This window comes from Papaver somniferum, chromosome 11 (genome assembly GCF_003573695.1).
Source record: "Papaver somniferum cultivar HN1 chromosome 11, ASM357369v1, whole genome shotgun sequence".
NCBI lineage: Eukaryota > Viridiplantae > Streptophyta > Magnoliopsida > Ranunculales > Papaveraceae > Papaver > Papaver somniferum.
Window position 1 is genome coordinate 85,995,123 of NC_039368.1, and position 14,954 is coordinate 86,010,076.

The following is a 14,954-nucleotide window of genomic DNA, read 5'->3' on the forward strand; positions in this document are numbered from 1 at the left end:
AATCAGACCAGCCCGTGTTGCCATTATTGCAGGGAAATTTACTCCACCCTCTAGAAATGCCACCAAAGTGTACCCAAACATTGACATACTGGCTATTGTAAAATTGTGAAAACGCTTAGTGCAGCTACTCTGAGGTAGTGCTTTTAGATTATTGTACTGCCTATGCGTCGCTTACTGTTGACAAATACTGTTGTCTTGGTACTGTGAACAAATCCTTCAAATGACATGTACAATAACTCTTGATTGTTTTATATTTGTAAAATTATTTGTTGTGTACACTATCATGAATGCCGGTAACTGGGTGTACACTCACATCCATCTGTTGGCTTATGGCCTCTAGGTAATTATGTTCTTTCTTGCCAGTGTCATTTAGACTTTGTTTGTGTTTAACACGGTGATCGTCCAAGCTTTTAGGTTTAACCTATGTTTCATTTGATTCATTTCTCACTGAAATTAATTCCGGTTTCTTTTCCAGCACTTTAATTTTTTAGTCAAACAAAGATTCTTTTCCCGAAACACAGCCGCGCCATGCCAGTATTTCTTTTTTAACTCATCCATCTGACTTCAATTTTATTTATAGGTGCCCAAATGGTAGACCACGACGAAATATTACAGTGCCGACAAATATACATACTTCGGATGCCCGATAATATAAAACCGTCTCTCAACTTTCTCTGTCAAATGAAACCCCGCCTATTTCATACTTCATTTTGGCACCGGTCATTTTCTAGTTCCTACCATATCTTTCAAGTCGTGGCTATATTAAAAACATAACTGTGAAGCTGTATATACGATACATATTGTATGATACTCTACTGATGTGACATTGTTATATTTGTATGATCATAGTATTATGGAATTAGACTACGAAATATAATGCTTATCTTTTGAACTCTGTAGATATGACATCGACATAATCTTGTATATACTGTTATGATTATGTGAATGGGTTACGGTGAATATTTCATCCAAGGAAACAATATTTTACATTTGTTTAAAGGAAGTAAACCATGAACTTGTTTTATGAATCGAAAGGAAAATTGCTAGTCTTATTGTTACGACTATTCATTGCAAATCTTTGGATTACCAATACGTATGAGATGGTAGAACATATCATAACTTTGTTATGTATCTTGGTATAATTAATCACAATGCCTGACTTATGATTTGGTATGACTAGTTTTTATTAATTAGTGTAACCGATCCTAAGTAATCACCATGAGATGGTATGATCGATATTTGTAATTGGTGTGATCAATCTTAGTAATTGGTATGACCGATCACAAAGTGTGTATACACTCGATCCTTGTAACTGGTGTAACCGGTCCTGGTAATTGGTGTAACCGATCCTGGTAACTGGTGTGACCAATCACAACCAATACCATGAGTATATGGTAACCGGTCCTGGTAACTGATGTAACTTGTGTGACCGATCACAAGTATTTCTATATTTCAATTTTATTTATAGGTTCCCAAATGCTCAGAATCACCAAGTTAAGTCTGTTCCATTTGTGCAAAGGTGCACAATATTGTGTGAATATTTGGGTGCTAATTGGTATAACAAGTATGCAACAATAGCATGCGCCAAATAGGAATTGGGCATGGCCAAGATGCATAATGCTTTTAGAGATGCAAGTTAGGCCGAATTAATGATGCGTGGAGAAGGAAGGACAAAGTAGTGGTGACGCATAAGCATGGCATGAGATCATTTTTTGGAAATCGTCATGAAAGCTAAAACAACATGATAGCATCAGTTTGAAGGAGTATTCAACTAAGTGTCAGTTATATTGTGCTTCATTGTGTGAGTTACATATGAACATTGATAGTTGGAAGAGTGCATGTGGAAAAGTGAATTGCTACATTGGGGACAACAGGTGATGTCTCACTTTCGTGTTTGTTGCTTAGAAGCGAAGATGAAGTCAGTATTGCAAGAATTGTTAGGTATTACAAGTTGTAATAAGTTGGTGCGAGTATTTGCTCAAGTTTGAGTATACTTTTAGTTTGGGTCGAGTGGACCTTGGTGTTTGAAATTGTCTTTTTATGTAATGTTGTAGTGGATGAGGGTATTTGAGACGAGAGTTCTTGTCTATTTCGTTCAAAGTAAATCTAGTTCAAGTGGAAGATGTTACATAGCATACTAAGTAAAAATATGCAATAGAAGACGCTGGAAGTGAAATAAGCAAATAGAGTTGGTGGCATAGTCGAGTTTGTTGTTGAGAGTTATGTGGAAGTGCGACAGCATTTGGCAGCAATAGCATGGAGTAACACAACAAGAATGAAGATGTAAGTCCATCAAGTATATGAGTTAAGAGTAACACATAGTTAGGAAGAACATGATATTATTTTTCCTCCACACTAAAGCGTAGTAGTTTGAGAAAGCAAGTGATGCTTAAATTGTTGGTTTCAAAGGCGCATGAAGAGGATACCTTGTCCAAAGTGGCGGTGGGATGCCCGGGTAGTCCTAAGTCATGACTATACAAAAGTCATTCATTTCAATAATGATGTTCCCACAATGCATGCAAAGAACAACAAGGTCCAGGTTCTTTGGCATACAGATGATGCAAGTCCAAGAAGGTGAATTTTGCAATATCATTTGGGGGCCAAATCTAGTAAAAGTGTTGATGTCGGAAAAGTGCAGCAAAGGATATAGATTGTGGCGCATCCCAAGAGTGCTATGGAATCATAGGCTGCATACATTGAGGAATGGCATGCTTTGGCGTAGGCGCATATGATTGAAGAATGAGGCCAAGTCTTGTATAAGTCCTGTTATGTTGTGTGGTGCAACTAAAATCGGAAAGTGAAGGCAAAAGACGGTGGCATTGTTCGTTGTGATCAGTTGGGGAGAATCATTATTTGCGTATACTTAGGCGCAAATGATTCAATCCTAATTCAGGGAATTGACAAGATGATATTCCAAGTTGCATTTGGGTGTTGATATGCAATTGTTTATTAGGAGTTGGAGCGTAGGACAACATGACAACAAAAATACAAGTAGGTAGGATCAATGACAAGGCAGTAAGCTAAGTGATCGCATATGGTACTAGGCAGAAAAGTTTGGCAAGAAAAAAGGCCAAACAAGTTTGCTGATTTCTAAGATAGGCTCAGAAGTGTACAAGGACATATAACATGTATAACAACTATACTTTGTTACGTTCAACGAGGAAGTTGAAAGAATTAGGTGTGGGAGGTCTATTACAGGTCAAGAAAGTGATGCGTAAAGGTTGCGCATTACAATATTGCAGGTCAAGTCAGTGTCCGACAATGATTGTGCGAATACTTCATAAACTGTCAAGTGCTAAGAATGGCATAACCTTGCAGGTAAAGTGAAGCGCAAAGATAGTGCTACACTATAAATACATTTGGATAAGTAATGAAGCTTATTGGCCGACGTACTGAAGCTTCATTGAGGGAAAGGAAAGGCAAAGCCAAAGTGGCAAGATGCAAGACGCAACATGTGATAGTGGCATTAAGGCATATCCATGAAATTGAATTGGCCCAAACTCAAGGATGATGCAAGAAGGTAGAATATGACAAGAGTTGGTCTATGCATTAGTTCAAGGATTGCCAAAGCTTGAATAATGCAAACAAGCTAGTAATGCAAGACTGGCATTACTATTGTCGAGCAATTGGCTCAACAAAGCAAGAATAACGCATATGAGCATATGTCACGTATTGGCATCAGTTGGAAATCATGTTGGCGTGAATTTGGATTAACTAAAGCATCTTATCAAGTTCAAATCATGGTCATACGCAGTGGTGCATAAAGTTGGCATTAAAGTCGCACATTATAACTCAAGCGTTGGTTATTGGCTTTGCGAGCATGCCAATGAAGTGAGACAAAGGTGAACGGTTGTAAAGTGAGTTTATAACCATATTAGAGTGTCCAAAACCGTTTTGGACAGGTGTGGCATGAAGTAGCACAAATTAGAAGAGGTTAGTCAGTTATGCACACTTTAAGCGGTTATGGAAAGTACCCCTTGGACACATGGCTGTCCAAGGCTTATGCAAATGTTTGCACACAAATTTTGGCCTGATCCTAGCAGTATAAATAGGCTAGAGATTAATAAGATTGGTTTTGTTCAATTGAGAGAAGAACCACTGATTGTAGAGAGTATTAGGCATTTACCAAGAGGGTGAATGGCCTGTTTTTGGTTCATGTGGTGGACAAGTTTTTGTAATCTTCCTTTAGTGCAATGAAATGAGTTTATTGCAGTATATCTTTGTGTTATTATGATGCTGATCTTGTTGAGTTTATGCATGGCAAACCTATTATGCTTATGGGGGCATGAAGAGTTAGAGAGAAAGAAGAGATGAAGACTTGGGTTGCGTAATGCCTTAAGAGTGAAGGAAGATGAAGTCTACGCTCACATTGAACAGAAAGCTCGTAAAGATATCCAGAAAAGCAGGCATCCTTCCAATAAAAGATCCAACCTCCATTGAATCACTAGTGAGGCTGGAAAGAGAAGGCATCTGGGGAACGACTATCAAGAATCTAAGCATCCGACTCCCATTTCACACTGGTCAAATGAGACCCCATCATTCTCGGATTTTCCCTTTCTAGTGGGAGTGGTGATTGAACTTTTGGAGGTATGGATACAAGAATGCGTTATCAAGCTACCTCGTATCGACGTTCTTCAACCAAATAATGAATGGAACATCCCAAGTACTGCCGCCTCCATTGATTCGTAAGCCATCCTACAAGTGACTGCAACAGACTGAAGCGCATATTCCAAGAGAAGATCGACTTAGGGGAACTTTAACTAAGCACTGAAGGAGTATACAAAGACCATCTTCATATTAGAAGTTGTTGCATGCTTTATGGGGACTCCGTCTACAGAATTGTATAGTCAACCATAGAGCGTGTATGTGAAATTTTCCATCTCTCCACAACACAATGCAAAGATATTTTTGCTGCTCTCAACTATGTGGTGTCTGGTAGACGTATACCCTTCGTTGGAGAATCCATAATTTCGCTTAATCCATCCCCGGGAACTACAAACAGTGAAGATAAATGAAAAGACGAGGGTACCAAAATATACCTGAATCTTAAAATTTTCCACCCATAAGTCCTCTTACCGAAAGTGACTGTATATGGACTTAGTCGTTACAATGCAACAAATAGGTATTCACAATTTGTGTGATTGTCTTATACAAGATCGAGACAATACAACAATCAAAGTATGATTACTTGATAATAGGTTCGGGCTTAACCAAATTTATAAGATCCCTATCAAGTAATACAAAATTAGCATTTGTGTATTTTACTTCTAACTATAATAAAACAAGTATAATTGCGAAAATAGAAAAGTAAAAGATACAGCAAGAAACTGCAAATGTAGAAAAAACCCGGGACATAGTCCAGAATTGAATACTCTCAGAATTAAGCCGATATATAAAATCTAAACCAACTTCGTATAGTTGAGACCAGGAAACCAAACCTTTAGTTCACCTAGTTTCTTCAGTATCCCTGCGCTTACGACATTCGGTAAGTGCACGTACTGGAACAATTTCTTTGGTTCGTTTTCCAAACAGTAAAGGAACAACAAATCTGTTTGGTAACAACTCTATTCAATCTTAGTGATATGAGTTTGACAAGGGCTCTTTTGTTTAATCCAATAAAGTCCTTTGTCGGGTTTTAGATCTATCTATTCAACAACTACCGAAGTGGTAGAGTTTAGACTTTGCAATCAACTAATATATAATCCACTAAGATACTATGTAGTGATGCCGATCTACATAACTAATCAACCAAATCTATCAAAGATATACCGATTATAGTTGGATTCCAGCCGATCAAGTTTTGTGCACACCAAAGATTATGAAACTAATAAGAGATCTTCTTTGTCTTAAAATCTTCTTAGATATTCAATAAACACCGGTATGCCATAACTTTAATATCTTGTGATAAATCACACATAGAACGAAGCCTGTTAATGATAGATTATCACAATGCGTCTTTAAATCCACAAACAGTTCTAAAGATCTCGTCGACACTTCGGTGTAGTTTGAGTGAATCTTATATCAGAAGAGAAGATTCTCAAGGATGAAAAAACTAGGTGCAATCAAATTTCAACGACCGTTAGTCAATCAAATCACCAAAAACTAAAACAAAATGTAATTATCTAGTTTCCCACCAGCGGTACTCGTAGAGCTTCTCGATCCCACAGAAGTCTTTAAACGAGCGGTCGTAAGAGATTTCGCCTAATTAGGGTACTTTCCTCTCGGAATAGACGGCTCCACCAGTAACAACATAACTTGATAGTTTTGCTGGCTCTTAGAATAGTTTGCTCGAAATGCAAATTTAGGTATCTATGGACCAAAGATGTTTGGATATCAAGGAATTTCCAAAACCGAATATTCTCAAGATATACAATAAATGCCCAAATCGATTTTCATAATTCCTGGAAATGCTTTGTGCAATATTACCGAAATCTCACTAGAAAATCTCCAATTACTAAATGCACATTACCAACTTTTATTTTCCAGATATATGCATTTAATTGTTGGTAATGAAACCATATAAAACTAAAAACCTTAATTAGTTTTCTCATTTTATTTCGATCCGGTATCTCCTTGAGTTATTAAGGAATATCTTTGACCAATAAAAGATACTCCCTTCTGTTTTCGTATGTCCTAAAATACTGTCCAGATTCTATTTATAGTCATACTTTTTAGTTAAACTCTCAAATATACCCTTCAGTTTTTTATAATTATAAAATTATTCTTAAATATAGTCAATCTAAAATCTTAAATGATATCTTCCTCAATAGAAAAAAAATCTACTAAATCAATCCTTACAAAAAAATATTTTATCTTCTATCTAAAGAATTCTATATATAATAAATTACCAAATACGTATTTTTCTTACATGCTCCATAATCCATATACTTCTTTTAATTTTGGTTATAACATAACATTTAGCAGGGGTGGTTTAGTACACTCATCCGGTCTCCTTAATATCTTGGCTTAGTCAAAGCAGACTAATAATTTAGGACGGAGGGAGTAAGAGTTACTGATTGTATTCAAAGTATGCAGACATCTTTTCTTTGTAAATTCTCTTTCAAATTTACAATCTTGGAATCCATTGTACCACACTTCCAAACAAGTTTAGAAATGGTTCATCTGTATTCCAAGAACTATGTGATTAATCAAATATCAAATCACCAATCATGGGTTTACGGTTCTACCAAACACGAGGATCGGTTCTACCTCCATATGGTTACTGGGACCTGTTACATCAATTACCAGGATCGGTTACATCAATTACCAGGAACGGATACCATATACTCATGGTATTACTTGTGATCGGTTACACAAGTCACTAGGATCAGTTACACCAATTACTAGGACTGGTTACACCAATTACAAGGATCGATTACGTAACTTTTGTGATCGGTCTCACCAATTACTAGGATCGGTTACACCAATTAAAAATATCGATCATACCGTCTTAGGTGATTACTTAGGATCGGTTACACTAATAAATGTCATACCAATACATAAGTCAGGCACTGTGATTTGTTTTACCAAGATACATAATAAATTATGATTGGTTCTACTAACTCACACATATTGGTAATCCAAGGATATACAATGAATAACAATATCAATAAGCCTAGTGATTTCCCTTTCGATTCACAAAACAAGTTTATGAATGTACTTATTTTAAACAAATGCAAACATTGTTTCCTAGGATGAAATCTTCATGTTTACCCATACACATAATCACAATAGCAATCATACGATTATGTCGATGTCTTATATACGAAGTTCAAAAGATAAGCTTATACTTCGTATTTTGATTCCTTAATATAATGTCTCACTACTAGAGTATAATTATTCACAGGTTCGCAGTTGTGTTTTCAATATAGCACGACTTGAAAGATACGTTAGGAGTAAAAAATTTCAAATTAAAATATTATTAACATCAAGAGGAAGGATGATATCGTCGTTGTAGCTCGTCACTTCTTCACATTCTTTAAGTCTTCGAGTAATACTTGTATATCTCATAATCCTAGTCTTTCTAGTTTAACTTATACGAAGGTGACTCTAGTACATAATCAAGCGACTCTTTAAATGAGTTTTGATTCACTAAAATACGATAATCAAACTTGACATATCAACGCTTGGTGGGTTCAACCGAGTTATGATCTAACAATAAACGTAACCTTCTCACTACTGATTATCTGAGAGACGTTGAATTTGACAGGGTGCTCATAGATGCGGGAAATGATGTCAATATCATCACTGTCAAAACTTTGATAGCTGCAGGGGTTCTCAATCGCGAAGTCGTTTACTCTCCAACAATAATTAAAGACTCTGGAAGAATATCCAGGAATTGTATGGCCATATTTCCCACATAAATGATTTGAAGTATGTCATGATCCAAGGACGACCATGGATGATGGGAGAAGATTCACCTTTATCACCAGTACTAACACCTCTGATAATCTATAAATTTCTGGAAGCCCTTGAGGGTTTTTAGTTATGGAAGATAGCGAAGTACCAACCCCAGCTGCGGGACAGATACCTGAAGAAGACGTCGCGATATGTCTCCAAAATATCAGCATACAAGTAAGTCATATCCAACTACTTTCCTTGCAACCAACTATTCTCGCTTTTTTTTTTTGCTACCATTGATGTTCGATAAGAAAGAGCGGTAATTTATTAGTAGCCCTTGATTGATAGCTGCTTCACCAGTAAAACTGTCAAGGAAGTTCAAACCAACTGATATATCCGTGGTAACATCTATCTACTTCATCTTATTAATTTTATTTTTCGTCTGTCGCCATCAAGTGCTTACCCCTAAACAATGTCATTATTACGTGCTAAGAATGGGGGCTTAATGTTGATGGTGGTTTTTAGTTTAGGGCGAAAATCATAAAAGTCTGTCTACCTGACCCGGCATCATAAGTAGCAGACCTTGATATGTCTGTATTCCGCAGGGAATTTTAAAAATATATATGAGTGCCTATGTCTCTCTTCATATTGTATTGAAACTCAAGCTCCTAGATTAATTGTTCACTGGTATAAAGACTAATGAGTATTTAAGCTCCTAGCTGCATTATTCACTAATGCTGGGGATGCTTCATAATAAGCTCCTAACTGCATTATTCACTAATTTCGGAGCCTGCTGAGTATTTATCATATGTTATGTTCCCGGATGAACTCTTCATATTGACATGATATGACAATTAATGTTCACTCTCAGCTAAGTAGCATGAATTTCCGAAGTGTCAGGATTAAGGTGAGCATGAAGGAACTCATCCAGGGCGTGCTAGCTGCTCCGCTCTCCACGATAAAAATTAGTGATTTTGTATCAATGTGCAAAATTCACCAAAAATTGATCAATTTTTTGTCGATTCACAAAATTCAATTTTTGACCTAGTTTTGCCAATTTACAAAAATTAGTTCTTTTGACCTAAAACGGAGCCTGCAAGATATCTTAATCCCTATTAGTCGAGACTAAACATAGGCAGGGTAGAAAACCGGCTCTGGAGCTAATAGAAATACAGTTATATCAAAATTTGGAAACCAGGAAGAAAATGGGAAGCCTGGAAGAAAAAGGGAAACCAGGAAGAAAGAATCACGGCTGTACGACTTGGCCGGTCGATTTGGAAAGCCTGGGCCCTTCCTGGCGCGAAAAAACAAGTTACATGATGTCCCTGGACGGACCCTTTATTATCCAAGCTAATTAAAACTCTCATAACCCGCAGAAGATGTTCACAATTTTTAAGCCAAAATAAGCTAGTCGAGCGGCCCCCAAAAGGGTCATAATTAGGTCAAGACCGTATGTGGCGGTCTTAAATTAATCACAACCACTCAAATTAGTCTGTCAAATTAAATGTCTTAGATTCAATCCTGGCGACCCATGAGGTGTCACTATTCTCACTAGTGGCCCATTTTTATCCTTGACCGGTCACGTCGCTCCTAGCCCGCATATACTGCTCTGAAGCATAGGCCAAAGTAGGCTGGTCACATCACTTATAAAATATCTAACAAATTCAATGGCAACTAACAACGGCCGCAAATCATAAAAACCGCTGAACTTAACCGGGTTATTTGACCATCCTAGATTTAACTTGAGCTAACTAATGAGGTGCCATGATGAACACTGGTCGCCCCTATCCCATCAGGACCGATCACCCCGTCCTCAAACTATACTAGATATCACATGGAAGCCTCTCAAGGATAGCCGGTCATGCTCCTTATATGACCGTGAAATTCGCGACTGGTCTAAACAGGATATGAACAACGATGTTTTACATGGATCGATTATACTTAAGATGCTTACTTAACAACGATGTTTTACATGCATCGATTATAGATAATATTTTATAATATCGATTTTACAAATTTTTAATTATTTAACTTAAAAACACCACATGTTATTTTCTGAGCGCCGACTCACAACAAATCTTTTTCATACGTCTTGAGTTACTCAAGGGTCTCATCCAGGTAACAAATTATAGTATAGGATTTTACCTGGGATTCTTAGTATTATAAATCATGCCATTCATGACTAAGTGAATTTCCTACAAATACTCGAGACATCATATATGTCACAACTGGGGGATGTACATCAAGGTATTGTTCTGGCGGTTTACAGCATGCGGCGTGCAATACGCCTATTAAGAGAAAGTTCCTGGAATAACAGATAAGTAACATGTTGAGGAGTAGCGGGAGTACAAACCGACCAGTCTTCCCATAACTACAAGACACGATTTTCATCACTCACTCATGATCTCCACTACTTCGCAACTCCTACTTCCAGCAAGATCAGTGTGTTCGACTATGACTTATATAAATAAATTTTCAATCTATTTCAACCAGGATAATCAGTTATCAACACAGGTATTCAGAAACCATCCAGGATTCACAACTTACACTTTGCAAGTAAATTCTACATTCTGATAAAAGTCATATAACTACATTTCAAAGAATTCATCATTCTGATCTCAACACTTTCTTTGCTTCCCTCCTTAAGACCCTTCACCTTCATCTTGTGACCGAAGCAAGACTGGAATGACCATTTATTGGTTTAGGCCAGGATTATACAGATTGATCTCTCTAATCTAAAATACTCATGTGCAGTACATTTTTTTTAAGGTTTAGATTCGTTTCTCATCAGAATACCTAATTTTACATTTTTATCGAGGATCAGTTTTTACCCTACGACTAGCAAAATCCCAATCATGTCAGGGCTTACGACTAGGAGTTTTTATCGACCAAGATGTAACCACCTCTCATACGGCCAAGTTGATAATAACTCTTAGTCGTAATGGACCCTAAATTCATAAATCTTATGCATTAAACGAATCTAAAAGTAAAATGAATGGTGGGTTTTTCGATTCTTAACATTGTGTGGGATTTATTGGTGTTTCGACATATTCATTCACCGAATCTTAATTTGTGTTTCAACACCTTCATAAACATTAAAATCACAACCAGTTGATGTTGGATTCAATCCAAATCACCATGATCTTGTCATCTCGAGAATCATTCTTGATTAACATTTTTGAATCGATGAAGATTTGATGAAAATAAAATGTAAAATTTTTGGATCATAAAATTTTGTTGTTTGATCTCGAGAAGAAGAAGAGAAGAGAGAGAAAATTGTGAATAATTTTTGGTTTTAGAATTTTGAAATTTGAATTACTTTTGATTTTAGGTATACGGATAACTAAAGGGTAACCAAAACTTTTAACACAAATTTGATCTCCCCTAGCCATTTTTGGGATATTGGAATCATATTGTATCCCCAAAATCCATACGCCTATAGCCCTAATTATAGAGTTTTTTTGACAAGAGCGACTAAAGAGGTCAGTTATTTCCATTTGAGGGATAGAAGAGGAAGGAATTTCGAGCATACTAGCCACTTCATTTTCATGTTTAATACTTCATCCGTTAGAGTTTGTTTCTGCCAATTGATATTCGAGGGAATACAATTTAAGTAATCAAAAAGATTCTTGCAATCCCTTCCACTGAAAATTTTGACATGTTCTTCTCGATTGCCTATTGTGCTGCTTGCAACAAGCCTAAAGCTTGTGCTTCTTCTGGTGTTGTTTCTGAGATTTTCCCTGCTTTTCCTTTTTCAAATTGACTTGCATCATTTCGAAGAATTAAAGAGAAACCTGCAGGCACACTCTCAGATATCCAAGCAGCGTCCACATTAATTTTTCTTTGAAATAAATTTTGCTTTCGCCAATGTTCATTCTGAGTAGATCTATTGTTAGTTGAGTTCTTTGTACCTATGTATTTTTCTTTGTGCCAAAAAACTCGATGTTTCTGAATTTCTAAACTAAGTTGTTCATAAGATTGAAATTTATTATCATAGACCCGGTTACATCTCTTTTTCGATAATCTTCATATGTATAATCAAGCTTTCCTTTTGTAACCATTCTTTAAAAATATCCGGAAAGGAAGTAGAAGTGTTGAAATAGAAAGTAACTGATAAGATCAGTACCCAAGCACCTTTTGCATAATGACAATGAAAAAGAAGTTGTTATAAGGATTCATGTTCATTACATCCATGAGTACAGTTAGAAGAAATATCGTTCAAGAACCTAGATAGTTTGAGGTTAGTGGACACAACATTTTGTAAACATTTCCAATCAATGATCTTGATTCTTTGTGAAACTTCTAAAGCCCATAATCTAGTCCAGAAGGATTCATTCATTCCTATAGTGTAGTTATTAATGGTTCTTTCGTTTAACTTAGCGTACATTGATTTGACTGTGAATTTCCCTGAAGCAGTTAGAAGCCATCTAAGAGTATTAGGTTTATTAGTTCTGTTATTTCCTGAGATTAGTCTAATAGCACAGATTTGTTCAGCTATTAAGTTTGGAAAGGATGACTGAATAACAAAATTATTCCACTTTTTAGTATTAGGATCTATAAGGTTTTTCACTAGAGATAAGTGAGAGTATGAAGCATTCTTAAACTGGTTTAAATTTCCCCCTAATCTAGGGATCCAATTATCATCCCATATGTTTATGCTCTGTCCATCTCCAACTTCCCAAATACTGTTTTGTTCTACAAATCTAATTCCTTTACTAATACATTTTCAGATCCAAGAGCTCCGAAGATTTTTTTTTAATTCTGAAGGTTGAATGATTTCTGAAATATTTTAGTTTTAATTGAGAAACCATAAATCTTTAGGTTCAGGTAGGAGTCTCCAGGCTAATTTAGATATAAAAGCTTAGTTAAATTTAAAAGCATTTCTAAAACCTAATCCTCCCTTACAAATGGGTTTACAAAAACAAGAGCAGGAGACTGGGTAATAACCTTTATGATTGATTTATTTCCCCCACTAAAAGTGTCTCTGCAATGCATTAATCTTATTTGTTACCTTTTTAGGAAGTATAACGCAACTCATCTGATAACTAGCCATACTGGCCAACGTTGTTGTATTCAAAATCATCTTACTTGATTGTGCTAAAAGCTTTCCTTTCCAGACATGTAATTTACCCTCCATTTTTTCTATTATGCTTTTAAATAGTTTTATTTTTGCTATGTCTATGAATAAAGGCGCTCCTAAGTAAGTATCTTTAGCGTTATTTTATTTTTTTAATTTTCAGCATTTTAGAAAGCATTCTTTGATGTTTAGGTTGGACTTTTTACTGAAGAAGACTCCGGATTTATCGAAATTTATCAGTTGTCCAGAGGCTCTACTAAACTTATCAATAATCTGAAGAATAACATGAAATTCTCTAAGGTTAGCTCTAAGGAACAAAAGGCAGTCATCTACGAAAAAAGAAGGGAAACTGGATTGTTGTTGGGAGTCATTGGATTCCATGCAAGGTTGCCTCAGTTTCGTTGGATAGGAGAAGCCTGGAAAAGATCTTCATACAAATCTAATATTCTCTTGTCACTCATGTACTATAAAAAGAATTATTCTACATGTACCGCCTATTTAGACACGCCCAAAACCTTTAGACACATTAAACAAGTGGGCCCGACCCTATGGAGATAACAGAGGGTCTCATTCATGGGTGGGTTTGTGTCTGCAAGGTTTATACGTTGTTTATCTGACGGTATATCAAAAAAATTTGCTGTAAAAATAAGATATATGGCGACCAGCTCAGACAATAAATAATAGAACCTTTATTGACTTGTCTATATGAAACTGAATTAACCATTCTATCCTAGATAACTCGTTACATGTATATCAATACCCACAAATGTTTCTCCAGCTTTTTATTTCAAAAAATAATTGAAGGAATAAAAATAGCCGCTATGATAAGGAAATTTCAGTCAAAGAGTCTTACTATGTAAAGAAAGTACAACATCACAAATTGCCATGAGAATAAATAATAAAAGGATATAAATTGGTGGTTGTGTGCTAATATCCCATTTTAACGAACAAATAATCCTTTTTCTCTCGAAAGTGCGATTAACTAGGCGATCAACTCAGTGAAAAATCAGCATGACTCGAATAAAATTTCCATCTTTAATTTCTCTCCTAATCTTAAATCTCTTTATTTGAATGTTATTTTCTAGTGATTCTTATCTATCCTAACCTGTTAGTTCATATTTAATGGACTCTTTTATTCCCTTTCACTAATTCCAGGTATCGGTGCTTGAAGTTTGGAGTGGTTTTGCCTAGTATTCCAAGTAATCTGATCTTTTGGTTCAATGGCTCAACTTTTGATGTTTGATAAACACGTTTTGATGCGGTTATTTCTTATACCAGCTGATATCCTCTTTTTCATAAATGAAGAAATTGAATTGATTATCTTATGCCAACTTTCTAGGTTTTCAAGACAAACCAGCCGACTTTCCTTTAATGCTTTTATGGTATCGAGTAAATTATTAAGTTGTAATAATTCTTACACCAGGTGTACGACATTCATCCAGGGGAAAAGAGGTGCTAAATTATTATTACTATATGTTTATCTCGTTCTCTTCTCCCGACTTTTATCCTCTCTTCTTTTTTCTAGCTGTTCTGCAAT